The sequence below is a fragment of the Hyperolius riggenbachi genome, chromosome 3 (assembly GCF_040937935.1).
Source record: "Hyperolius riggenbachi isolate aHypRig1 chromosome 3, aHypRig1.pri, whole genome shotgun sequence".
NCBI lineage: Eukaryota > Metazoa > Chordata > Amphibia > Anura > Hyperoliidae > Hyperolius > Hyperolius riggenbachi.
The window spans coordinates 166,089,956-166,104,819 of NC_090648.1; positions in this window are offsets into that span (position 1 = coordinate 166,089,956).

Here is a 14,864-nt window from a genome sequence, read left to right on the forward strand (position 1 = left end):
CATCAATTACAGTATTAGTTCTCTATTGCTCCTGCGCTGGTAATAATCACTTCTGTAAATGCTTCGAATAGTAGCAATCATCAGCAAAATGCTCCCCCACCCTCACTTGCACCTCTCACACCGTGGTTGTCCTTGGCAGGTTTTGGTGTGCTGTATCAATTGTTATAGAGTTCTTTGGGTGGGGCGGGGGCAATGTAAAACTTACACTGGGGCCCTTAGCTCCACTGCACACGTGTGATTAAAGTCGGCAGCGATGCCTGATAACGACCGTCTCAGACGATAATCAGGGGTGTGTAAAGAGGCATCTGATCCCTGACCCCCATCCTGCAAGTTATCCAGCCGGCGGACCTACTCACCGCCAGAAACAGATGATTCCTTTGTGCATGCCGCTCCCCGAAATTTGCGGGATCGCTAGTAATGAGAAAGTAATTAGCGTTTGTTCCCAAAAATGGGTCCATTAGGGAACTTTCATCAAATACGATTAAACATTCTGATCAAAAAAATTCTGTATTACAATCAATAATAGAATTGTTTAACATCGATTTTCTCCACGTATTGCATGGTTTTCTGTACAATTTGAGCGTAAAAATCAGAGTGATCGCATGGTCAGTTTTGCTGCATATAGAAACTGCAAAAAGTTACATAAAACCTTGCATACAAGCTGTGTGCCTGGGGCTGGTTATCAAATATTGAGAAGGGAAAAGTATTTTTCTGAGGGACTTTATCCAGACTGCACGCTACGCTACATAATTTTCACAAAACAAATTGCATAAGACCCGGTCCACACTAGCAGAAAAAAACAGTCTGTTCGCAGATTCTAACGGACCCAATGTTAACCTATGGATCAGTTCACAATAGACCGCAAATTTGGTGCCACAGCAATTTTTTCGGACCGCTGAGCCCAGTGGAACGGAAAGGAACATTGAAAGCACTGCATTGGGGGCAATAAGAAAAAGGAACGTTTCTTCAAACTGGCTAAGAAACGGACAGTTCTAGCCAGCAAAATTCACGTTGGTTATGGGGGTCTGGGGGGATGTGGGGAAACAAAAACGGAAGCAGATGAACAGCAACGAAGTGAAAACGGATCCATTGAACTGGTAATCAGATCCGTTTTCACAGATCAGTTTGCCACTAAATTGGCAGTGTGAACCGAGCCTAAAGGTGGCCACGCACCATACAGTTTTTTAAATATCTGTTCAATTTAAGAACTGCAATCAATTTTTCTGACTGATTGTAACATTTCAAAAATATGACCAATGTATGTTATGTATGTATGTTAAATTTTTCCCCAATTATGATAAAAATGATTGGAAACTCTGACAAAATTGCTAGGGTGTGTGTATTAATAAATTGACAATCTAACACACACCATACAATCTTTAGAAAGATTGAAGAAAAATATCTGGCATTCCGGATCAATAAAAATCGAAGAAAACAGGAAATCCGATCGGATTTTTCAGTCAAATGAAAAAAAAGCTTTCAATTTCTTCGGGAGATCCGATAGTTTTTATTGAATTGCCGTAAAATCGGATCATTTTATTGTACCGTGTGTGGCCATCTTTTGGCAGTATTCCTTATTTGGTGCAATGTAAGCATGGGAGCATTTGTATCAGCCCATAGCAGTGTACATTGTCCCCAATACTAATAAAAGCCCTGAAAGTCCAATTTGTTCCACAGCAATGTCTATGGCATTTTGAAAAGCACGCTTCTGTAATACTAGCTTTAGTTTGTTTCCTCTAAACATGCTTGGCTATCTGTTCCAACTTGTAGCAACGCTATCTACGCACATATTTTGGAATACTTGCCTGTTGTGAGCTTATGTAACAAAACAAAGCACATTTTTTCACAGCTTACTGTCTGGGTCACGCATTGACGAAATCCGTAATACCTTCTGGGCAGGCAACATGGGCTATTTTACAAAGGTTTTAGAACATTATGCAGAAATATTTTCCCTACATGGCTGCAAATCGGTGGTTGCTAAGAAAAATGTTAAAAGCAGCAGCTTATGACAATACCTGATCTTTTTGAAAAGCAGACTTGCACAACCAGTTCACTGATATAATAAGTACTTTCTAAAAATAAGTTAAAAAAGGTCAACCTCTGCCAAAAGCAATCCTTCAATTTTGGCTGAATAGCGGTACATTTCACATTCTCTAGGTTTTATATCTCTAGAATCTCCAGGGACATTCATTCTCTGCAGTAGCTGTGTCTCTCTGTTGTCCTACAAGGTGTTGGTAGTGCCTCTAGCCTCATCCACACGGTACAATTTTCCGTCAGATCGGATCTATTATGCTAGGTACACACTGAGATTTTCTGGCAAATGTACTGTCAGATCAATTATTTCAAACATGTCCGATCTGATTTCCGATCGATCTCAGATCATTTTCCGACCGTTTTCCGACTAGTTTCTGTTCACTATCGGAAAATGATCGGAAATTGATCGGACATCAGAACAGACATGTTTAATCAATCAGACAGTAAATCTGCCAGAAAATCTCATAGTGGGTACCTAGCATAAGAGATGGTCATTCTCCATAAAGTGAAACAGATATCTGGACATTACAGATGCAAGAGACTGAGGCCTCATCTACATGGTACAATTTTCCATCAGGTAGTCGGATCTATTAGATAGATCTAATAAGAAATTACATAGTGTGTAGACGTCCAAATTGTATCAGATCAATTTTGCGATAGATTTTGCTTTGATAAGTACCCAAAATCGATTGCAAAATCTAACGCAATCCGATTGAACCTGTTGGAAATTATCTAATAGATCCGTCTAATGCTAGGTACACACTATGAGATTTTTCTGGCAGATTTACTGGCAGATTGATTATTTCCAACATGTCTGTTCTGATTTCCGATCACTTTCCGATACATTTCCGATAGAAGTGTCCGTAAACTATCGGAAATCAGTCGGAAAATGATCTGAAATCGACCGGAATTCAGACCGGACATGTTTGAAATAATCGGTCTGAATGTATATCTGCCAGAAAATCTCATAGTGTGAACCTAGCATCAAGCCCCCTCTACACCATGCAATTTCACGTGCGATTGATCGAATTCAGTTGGATCGAATTCGATCAGATTGATTAAATCTGACATGTCCGGTTGGGATTCGATCGATCGTGTGATCGATTTTGGTTAGTTTTCAATGCAAAATTGATCACACGATTGATCAAATCCTGATCGGACTTGTCAGATTTAATTGATCTAATCGAATTCGATCCAATCGCATACAATCGATCGCACATGAAATTGCATGGTGTAGAGATGGTCATTTGGGTTTTGCAAGGAAAGCAGTATTTGAGGAAGTGGAGATTCTGTAGGGATATGCCTAAGCTGCATTATAGCAATAAACTGCAACTGAGATCATTGATGATAACAATGTCTGAACTCTAGCCACAAGGGACCATACAACTACTAGGCATAAAAACTTGGGGCCCTAGAACTGGATTAATTATCAGTATTGGGTCAGCGCTGGATAAATAGTTAATTACTACTTTATTCTTATTCAATTGATCTGTGTAATTACAATGGATGTGCAAATTTATGACAGCCCAATATATGGGTAACAATTGCCCTACAGTCACATGAACAGGCATCAATCACACCCACTCTCCCACTGCAGTAAGAAAAAAAGCGTACAAAATTGTTTAAGATTGAAAATTTTTAAAATTAAATAAAATTAAACATATATATAAAAAATATTCATGCGTGCAATGTTGTTGTATTAAGCCCCTGCCCCGAACGAAGCCCCACCCCTCGAATAAGGCCCGCCCTGTGGGTGTTCTATTACTTGCTTCTGCTGCATCTGCTTAGCGTAAGTAGCAGGTAGTTGCCGCTGTGTCCCTCTGTGCCTTCTCTGCCCACATTACCTGCATTTTCTGGTGAAACGCTGCCCGCATTGCGTATTCTCTGGTGAAACGCTGCTGCATTTACGTGTATTTTCTGGTGACGCGCTGCTGCAATAAGTGTCATTTCTGGTGAAACGTTGCTGCATTACAATTGCTTTCTGGTGAAATGCGTCCGTAACGTGTATTTTCAGGTGAAACGCTGCCGCATTACGATTTTTTTTGTGTGTGATTATTTTCATGAGTGGGGAGGGGAGATTTGGGGAGGGTACCACAGGTTTTCTCGCCTGGAGTGACAAAATGGCTAGAGACGCCCCTGGTGGTATGCATGACGAGGGGTGTGGATAGAGGTGTGACAGGGGTGTGTCTTGAAGCATCTGTCTTTCTTACCTCAAAAAGTTGGGAGGTATGGTAAATGTATTTTAAATTGAAGCGTTGGTGGTTTAGTGGAAATGTTCCATCCCCTGTACTATGATCCTCCTACTTCAATCTCTCGTCAGGCTGGATGGAGGAAAACGTCATTTATCAAAGCCCTGCACAAGATCCCAGGTCAGAGTAATGGTCTCTTAGCATTGGTTTTAGTGGACAGAATGAACAGAGTGGCACCATTTTCATAAAGTGGAAGCCTACCCAAAAAATGTATTCTACATTGCGATAGACCAAGAAAGGATAAAAAAAACACTGTTATCATTGAGGGGAGAAGGTGTAACCATTAGCATAAAAGCAGACGTCAACTGATTAGTTATTTCAGAAATGCTGTGGTGGATAGTTTACCCATTACAGTTATCAGGGCACTGGCTGCTGATATCAGAATAAGAAGCAAGTATACAGACATGGGTGTAATGAGGGCACCAGATGTGGGAGTAAATTTGGGCACCAGATGAAGCTGCTAGTAGAATATTGGCAATATTGAATAAATACTGAATAGAATAAAGGCCATACACCAGTCAATTATACCATCGACATAAAGAAGATTCAATCACTGATCAAATCTGCTTGAAGTTGTTAGCGCAAACGTTGCCCAATCGATCGATTCTCGCCCGGAATTGATTGATTCGGTTGATCGGATAGGGCACAAAATGTTGTTTGATCAGTAACGGGTCAGGAGCGGGTTGCTAACGGCATTCTATTCAGTGACAACAGACGCAGAATAGCGGCAGTACTCTCACCTGTCCCACTGGAATGTGTCCAGAAAGATCGGGTGGTTTAAATTTATGTGGCGGGTTTCCTCCTCCCCGTGTCCTCTTCTCTTCCATGTCATGTGACACAAGCTAAAGTTTAAACACTAGCGTTCTGGCAACATTGTGAACTTTAGTTTCTGTCACATGACCAGGAAGAGAAGAGGGACACCGAGGAGGAGACCCGGCACACAAGTTAAAGCGCCAGACCAGGGAGGACTTGCGGCAGCCGGACAGGTAAGAGCTCTGCTACTGGCCAGGGGGAGCACAGATGGGGAAGACCTTGGCAGCGAGGCAGGCGGGCAGCGGCTTCACAGATTTTGAAGCAATTTTAATGCGGTAAAATCTGTGTGCAGTGTGTGGGTAGCCAATAGATCCTTCTCTGGTCAGATTTAATCAAAGAGGGATCTATCTGATGATCGATCTAGTGGCCATCTATAGGCGTATGGCCACCTTTAGGTTGCTTTCACACTAGCGATGCGGTGCGTTGTGATCGACGCACCGCATTGCACCATCAAAAAACATGCCTTCAGGGAACACTGCTCTATTGCACGGTGTCCCCTGTCTGGCCACTGGCCAAGCAGGAGGTGACGCGTGCATGGCGCATGCTTGCCGTCACTTCCTGCTTCGGGTATGCGGAAGTGCACGAAAGCCTATTGTTAAAATACACTTCCACACATACGAGCCACAATGTCATATTGGTGATTTTTTACAAATCCACGCGTCGCCAAAGATTAACGATTTCCGGGCAGACGTACATCACCCCAAGTCGAAGCAGAAGCCGCACGGTAACATAGTACTTAACCTGTGTCAGGAATGCGGTCAAAAGATCACTTCCGTCGCACCGTAACATTACAGTATGAAAGTCTCCATAGACTTTCATTGCACAGCGGTGGGATGCTAAAAATACTGCACCGCACCGCGTCGGTGTGAAAGGGCCTTGAGACAATACCACTGATATGTGTATATCTGCATAGCATTTCCTCTGCTTTTAAAGTAGTCTGAAACTCTGACATAATTTTCAATAAAATGTGTTTTCCTACTTTTTATTACTCATACAGTTGTCATATTTGCTTTTGTGCACACATAATATTGTCTGTTTACAAATTACAAGTTTCCAAAGTGTAGTTTTTCTTACCCTAAAAGCTGGCATTGCATTGTATTCTTTTTCTATTATAACTGCTTTTTATTATATATTAAAATCTTCTAATGAGCTATTCTGAACACTGTGTGTGCCTGAAGCAGAGACAGCTTCTCAGAGAGTGCTTGTTTACATTCCAGTGTTGATACATTTGTGTTTAAAGAGAACCTGTACTGAGTAAAAATATTTAAAATAAACACATGAGTTAACTTCAAATGAACATTACATAGTTACCTTGCCATCAGTTCCTCTCAGAAGCTCACCATTTTCTTCTGACAATAATCTCTTCCAGTTCTGACAATATTTTGTCAGATCTGAAATATATCAGTTGCTGTCAGTAAAATATCAGTTGCTGTCAGTTATAGCTGAGAGGAAAACTGATGTACCAGGTAATGTCCATGTTTCCCTATGGCTCAAGTGGGCGATGTTACAGTTTAACTGTGTGCTGACCAGAAAGCTGTTATGGATAATGGCTATTTTCAAAATGGAGGACGGAAAATTCCCTTGATCACAGTGAACAAACAGGACGCGGGACAGGAGAAAGACACTGAGGAGTAGACTACATGGAAGGTAAGTATAACTTGTGTATGCTTATTTTGACTTTTAATTTTCAGTTTAGGTTTTCTTTAACAAGTAAAAAAGATGTTATCTCCAGTTTGGATGCAGATTTGAAGCTGAATAGCAGGAGAAAGTGCTTTGTTTAACCATTTCAGTGATGTTCTGCTATAATTTTTTTCTGGGATAGTAGCTTTCAAGCTGTGAGGAATCTTTCAGAGCAAAGTAGAAATGCTGGCTTTCAGACCACTTTAAGTGCATTGTAACAGGATGTGAATAGCACCTGCCCAGCAGCCGCACTGATTACCCTTACTGGAAGCGATGATGCCAAACAGGTAATGTCACTCTGTGTATGAAGCTGTTTTTAATTGGGAAATTGTCTGGAAGGTGTGAATCTCTGTTACAAGCATCACTGGAGCTGGTGACCACTTCATGCAGCACATACAGCAGGTAAAGCAATCATGTTTATTGACAATAATGTTCAATATATACAGCAGTAAAAGTCAACAAATAGATAAATGCAAGCTCACCAAAACAATCACACACACACCACACAAGGCTAAATAACTAACAATGACAAAACTATATAGACTGTATACAGAACTGAGTATACTGGACTAAATTGTAAACCGAAGGCAAGTTAGAACAGAATACAATATCAAGAACCAGAAGGGCAAAACAGCACAAAATCAGGATCCAAAGACAAGGTAAGAAACATACAAGTGGTCAAACCAGGGATATCAGGAACGGGTAAATGTACCAGGAGTTCAGACAGCTAGCAGCAAGCAGAGGCCTAGTACTAGTGAAGCTCTGGCACCTACCAAATAAGGGCAGGGTCTTTTAATAGGGTGGTGCACAGCTGCTGCCTGATTACTGCTGAGAAGTACTGCTGAGGCACCTGGTGGTGGTCAGTGAAAGGACAAGACAGTCCAAGTCCAAGATACCACCCACAGGTAGAGCAGGGAGTTGCTGTCTTCCATATCTATGGAGTGTAAGCTCGCAAAGGCAGACCTACTCCCAGTATTACTTATTCTAATGTAATGTATCATATAAACATGCACCAGTATTGATGATGTCTCAAGCGACACATTGACAATGGATGTATTTGTATCTGGATGTCCTAATTGTACAGATTTGAACGTTTCATGTGTCTATGCCCCCCACTAATTGTTTTGTACTATGTTCAGCTTTATGGAAGATGTTGGCTTATATATAAAAAAACATTAATATTTTCAGACTCAGGAGTGCAGTGTGTGCAGGCAAGCCAGGGAGTTGCAGGATTACTAAAATACCCCCCCCCCCCCTCCCTCGCCCCAGACCAGCCTCAGGACTCTCCATAGTGCAGAGAGTAGTCCCTCCAGCCCAACAGTAATCACCTGCAAACATGTCCACTTGCGTATTAAAGGCATCAGCAACCCAATAGAGGTCATTACTTGTGGCTAAAGACAGGGCAACTCCACCCAGAAGAGAAAGATGCCTGAAACAGTTTCCTCTCCCACCCAGGGGATCACTAAATCTGACTTTACCACAGCAGTGAAACTACAGGCCTCGGGGACATTCCTCAAGACAATATCTCTCAAGCAAACCAAGAGGAAATGGGTCAAAACGGGTAATTCAACTGACATAGCTGTTAGGACAGGCGTCAGGAATGGCTTTTCTCCCAAGAAGGGCACAGATACCCCAGAGGACAATGGAATCCGGAAGAACCGGAGAAACCCCATGTACCAGGTTTACATGAGGATGGATGGGAGATCCTAAGACTGGGTGGGCGGGAAGGGAGATTTTCTCAGGAACTTGGCAGGAGTCCGCTGGGGAGGCTGAGCAGGGGCAACAGGAGTTTGTGGAGGCTGGGCAGAAGTAACAGGATCCTGTGGAGGCTGTGCTGGAATGTCAGATGATGAAGTCTGTGGAGGTTGTGCAAGAAGGGCAAATGAAGAAGTCTGTGGAGGCTGTGGATTTAATGGTAGCTTTGGATGTTGGTGCAGTAGAATGTCTCTTATTGGATGGGGTAGATCTACTGCACTTTCTGTCTAGTGAGGAATAGACTGGTAAGCACTCTGAATGCCATGAACTCTAAATAATTGGAATAGGAGGAGGTCGAGAGGTAAGAGAAGGTGTGTAAAAACAGGTGGTAGCAATTCTATGCCAGGTTTAGTAGTTATCAAATTAGAAACATCTCTATTTGGAAGAATTCCCCAGTTAAAGGATACCTGAGGAAAAAAAGTGAAAACCATTTGTACTTTAGGCCACAGGCTCCCTTGCCATGTTCTCGAGAAGCCCTGATCCTCTGCTGGACAACCTAGTCACTTGGGGTGGTCAAGTTATTGGATCCTTTTGATCTGAGGTTGTGGGAGGTGTGACACAGTTGCAATAAATCCTTCAGGTATCCAGGGCCTAGGTCGTAGGGATTTGACTGTTAGCATGCCATGCCAGTTTTGCAGGGTAGGTTTGGCTTCTAGGGTTCTAAACACTCCCTGTAGGTTCCAATGAGAGTCTGGATTCTGGTTAAAGGTATTTTGGACCATTCTTCTTCACAAAACATCTCTAGTTCATTCAAGTTTGATGGCTTCCACGCATGGACATCTCTCTTTAACTCACACCACTGGATTTTCAGTTATATTCAGGTCTGAGGACTGAGATGGCCACCAGAACATTGTACTTGTTCCTCTACATGAATGCCTTAGTGGATTTTGAGCAGTGTTTAGGGTCGTTGTCTTGTTGAAAGATCCAGCCCCGGCGCAGCTTCAGCTTTGTCACTGATTCCTGGTCATTGGTCTCCAGAATCTGCTGATACTGAGTGGAATCCATGCGTCCCTCAACTTTAACAAGATCCCCAGGCCCTGCATTGGCCACACAGCCCTACAGCATGATGGAACCACCACAATATTTTACTGTAGGTAGCAGGTGTTTTCTTGAAATGCTGTGTTGTTTTTCCTCCATTCATAAGGCCCCTTGTTATGCCCAAAAAACTCAATTTTAGTTTCAGCAGTCCACAGCACCTTATTCTAAAATGAAGCTGGCTTATCCAAATTAGAGATGTCGCGAACCTCCGATTTTCAGTTCGGAAGGTTCGGTTCGTGGAAAAGTTCGCGAACCGCAATAGACTTCAATGGGGATGCGAACTTTGAAAAATAGAAAAAATTATGCTGGCCACAAAAGTGATGGAAAAGATGTTTCAAGGGGTCTAACACCTGGAGGGGGGCATGGCGGAGTGGGATACATGCCCAAAGTCCCGGGGAAAAATCTGGATGTGACGCAAAGCAGCGTTTTAAAGGCAGAAATCACATTGAATGCTAAATTGCAGGCCTAAAGTGCTTTAAAACATCTTGCATGTGTATACATCAATCAGGGAGTGTAATTAGAGTTCTGCTTCACACTGACACACCAAACTCACTGTGTAACGCACCGCAAACAGCTGTTTGCATAGTGACGGCCGTGCGGGACTGGTGCGCACCGTGGCGAGAGTATAGGCCATGTCGGTTTTCAAGCCCATATGGTCGCCGGGCTGTGGTAGCTCAATGATAGAACAACAGTGACTGTCCAGCTGATCAAATTTGGTCTGACCACAATGAAGCAACGACCTTATTTTTTTTTGTGACCCACCCCCACCCGAGACACTTAAATAGCCAGCGGTCATTGCTTCATTGTGATACGCAAGCCCCTTCACCGCAGCAAGGTAATGATCACGAAGGGGGATGGGCACATGTACATGCCTTTTGTTTTTTTGTTGTAGCCGCCTGCAGTGCAGCCAGAAAAATTAGGCAGGCATGTACACGCACCAGAAAAATTAGTGTAGCGGCCGCTGCTAGCAGCGGCCTTAAAAATTCAGGAATCCGCCTAGAGTCCTGGACCCTGTTGGTGGTGGCGGAGAAGGCAATCGGCCTGCAGGCAGAGATGCTGTGTGTGGGGACTGACTTAGTCTTCGGTCGTGCAGTAGCCCTCCGTGATCCATTCGTCATTCATTTTGATAAAGGTCAGGTACTGAACACTGTCGTGAATTAGGCGACTTCTCTTCTCAGTGACTATGCCTCCAGCTGCACTGAAGGTCCTTTCTGACAGGACGCTTGCGGCAGGGCAAGAGAGAAGTTGTATGGCAAATTGGGACAGCTCTGGCCACAGGTCAAGCCTGCGCAACCAATAGTCCAAGGGTTCATCGTCGCTGCTCGCAAGTGTCTACATCCACACTCAAGGCCAGGTAGTCGGCTACCTGCCGGTCCAGGCGTTGGTGAAGGGTGGATCCGGAAGGACTATGGCGAGGAGTTGGACTAAAGAACGTCCGCATGTCTGACATCACCCTGAGATCGCTGGAGCGTCCTGTCCTTGCCTGCGTGGACTTGGGAGGAGGAGGGTTACTGCCAGTGGTACCTTTATTGCGTTGTGCAGCCACATCACCCTTAAACGCATTGTAAAGCATCATCGACATCTTGTTCTGCAAGTGCTACATCCTTTTCGCCTTGTGTTGAGTTGGTAACAGGTCCACCACTTTGTGCCTGTACCGAGGGTCTAGTAGCGTGGCCACCCAGTACAGGTCATTCGCCTTGAGTTTTTTGATACGGGGGTCCCTCAACAGACTGGACAACATGAAAGAGGCCATCTGCACAAAGCTGGATGCAGACATACTCTCCATCTCCTCTTGCTCTTCCTCAGTGATGGGACGCAATTCCTCTTCCTCCCCCCAGCCACGAACAATACCACGGGAATGTGGAGCAGCAGAAGCCCCCTGTGACGGATGCCGCGGTTGTTCTTCTTCCACCGCCTCTTCCTCCTCCACAGAAATACCTTCCTCATCACCATCATCAGAGTCTGACTCCTCTCCTTCCCCACACGACTCCTCTTCTTCCTCCTCCTCCCCCCCCCCTCTATGCTGCCGCAGGTGTTGTGGAAACATCGGGTTCGGATGTAAATCGCTCCCACGACTCCTGCTGCTGTAACTGTTCTCGTTCACGCTCCTCCACAGCTGTATCCACCACTCTACGCACGGCACGCTCCAGAAAGTAGGCATAGGGGATCAAGTCGCTGATGGTGCCCTCAGCGTGACTCACCAGTTTGGTCACCTCCTCAAAGGGCTCCATGACCCTGCATGCATTTCGCATCAGTGTCCAGTTGTTGGGCCACAACATCCCCATCCTCCCAGATTGTGTCCTTGTACTGTAATGATACAGGTACTGGGTGACGACTTTCTCCTGGTCTAGCAGGCGAGAGAACATCAGCAGGGTGGAATTCCAGCGAGTCGGGCTATTGCAAATCAGGCGTCTCACCGGCAAGTTGTTTCTACGCTGAATGTCCGCAAACCTCTAAAGGGCTGTTTCACAACTGTGGTAATTATTGAAGACAGATTGTAGGGTGTCATTGAGAGCCGGCTTAAAGGGACTCCGAGCAGTGATTAAAAACAAAATATGAACTTACCTGGGGCTTTCTCCAGCCCACCGTAGGTCGGGAGGTCCTTCGGCATCCTTCTGGCTCCTCTCCCAGTCCCTGTGCAGAAATGGCAGCCGGCGACACCGGGACCGAGTGTCGGGCTCCCACTGCCTGAAAGATGACATTAGTCGTCATCACGCCGGCCACCTCGCGTCATCACGGCGGCCAGCGTGACAGTACTGTGCATGCACGGTTTATTCGCGCATGCGCAGTACTGTCACACTGGCCGCCGTGATGACGCGTGGGGGGAGGGGTGAGCCCGTGGTCCTCGTTAAAAGGTGGAGGTTAAAAATATGGCAGCCTCCACATCTCTCTCACTGCAGTTGTCTTTTAATGCCATGTTTAACCCACATAGCAATGAAAGTCAATGTGTTCTGCACGATACAAGTTAGAGGCAGAGGATCAGCAGGACAGCTGGGCAATTTGTGTTGTTTAACCTCCTGAGCGTTACGCCGCTGAGGAGGTTTTGCATTATCAGCGGCCCCCCTGCCCCCCCCCCCCCTCCCCCACATACACACACACTTATTTATTAGTTTAAATGTGTAAATTAGATACTAGCTAGCACTAGGCTAGCTAATATTGTCTGCCGGCACCTCTGAAACCCCCCCCCCCCCCCCCCCGATTGCTTACTGGATACATTACCACGCCGGGATCCAGTGAGCGAGCAGCCTCCCCACTCAGCTCCAGTCTTCACCATGGGGAGGATCGTACATGACGTCAGTGACATCACCAATGTCATGCAAAGTCCCTATCCTCCCCATATTAAGGACCGGAGCTGAGCTAGAGGCTGCTCGATCGCTGGATCCCAGCGTGGTAATGTATCCAGCGGGCAATCGGGGGGGATTGCGAGCAATCGGGGGGTGCCGGCAGACAATACTAGCTAGCGTAGTGCTAGCTAGTATCTAAATGACACAAATAAATAAATTCATTCCGGCGATCCCCGATCTGCAGTAAAACCTCTGCAGTGGCCTGCCCGACACAGTGTCGCGCATACCGCTAAGGAGGTTAAAGGACCACTGTTGCGGAACTTATAAAAAATAAAACTAATAAAAACCATACCGACGTTGGAGGCTGTACTCAGGGCTGCTCATATCTGCCTGGCTAAGATCATGAGACAGTTTTGCTACTAACTGAAATGCCGTTGGACAGCTAGCAGCCCGCAGTTCAGTCTCCCATAACCCATCTATATGGTCCTCTCACATTCACGCTGTCATGTTAAATAAACAGCAGGGTGATTTATTTTTAACTAATTCTTAACCCTTCATTATCTCTCCTCTTAGCATTATCTTCAGTATAAATCTTTTTTAGTTTTATTTTTTATAAATTTCACGATAGTGGTCCTTAAAAAAGGAAATAAAAATGGCAGCCTCCATATCCCTTTCACTTCAGTTGTCCTGTAACACCATGCTTAACCCACATAGCAATGAAAGTTTGTGTGTTCTGCATGGTACAAGTTTCATGGCTGGATTCCTGATAACCCGGAGAACCTCACGAAGGTTACTTACAAATAAATGTTGTTAAACAGAGATTATATGGAAGCCTTTTGCTGATACTTGTAATTCTCCTTGACATTCATATTTCTAGATATGAGTCACAATGCAAGCGTGCTCAAACCTTGGTCATGCCCTGGAAATTGTGGCTGTCTCTGGCATTCCCCTACACTCAGGAAGCAATAATAAACTGGGCATATAACTACAAGAAGCAATGACGTGGCATAGCACGCAAAAACATATTAAAGGTGCAAAAACACATGCAATTTCAACTACACCAGCAGTGACAAATCCACGGACATTTTTCCTTGCGGTGTGCATTGAAGTGTAAGGGAATAAAGACTTCTGTAACCTATAAAAGAGACAAAGCCAGAAACCAACAGTACTATTAGCTCCTTTTACCATCTATTTTTAACACCTTTACCATGTACTAATTAAGATTCTGAATTTCCTTACAATTTATACTTAGCGATAATTATTAGGTTTTTTTTAGTTCCAACCCATTTTTGTTAAAAATACATTTTCAAGCAAATATACATATCGTCAGATAAGTAGAAAATAACATTTTACAGTATAAAAATTAATGTTCAGGGTAGCACAAATGAGTGTAAACAACATTGCAAGGGACAAGGGCAAGTTACCATGCTTGCCTCCATTTTTAAACACTCACGAAAGCTGGAGTCATAACTTTAACCACTTGAACACTGAGGGGTTTTTACCCCTTTAGGACCAGAGCAATTGTCACCTGTCAGCACTCCTCCCTTTCTTTTGCCCATAACTTAATCACTACTAATCACAACAAAATTATCTATATCTTGTTTTTTTTCCCGCTACCGATTAGGCTTTCTTTGGGAGGTACATTATGCTAAGAATGATTTTATTATAAATGCATTTTATTTGTAATAATAAGAGAAAAATGGAAAAAAAAATCATTATTTCTGCATTTTCGGTCATAATAGTTTTAAAATAAAACGTTCTACTGTGGATAAAACCCACACATTTTATTTGCCTATTGTCCCGGTTATTGCAACATTTAAAATATTTCCCTAGTACAATGTATGGTGCCAATATTTTATATGGAAATAAAGGTGCATTTTTTTAAATTTTGTGTCCATCACTAATTAGAAGCCCACTAATTAAAAATGAACATACCCTCTTGACATACATATTAAAAAAGTTCAGTCCCTTAGGACTATTCATGTATTTTTTGTATGTCATTTTTTTTAAT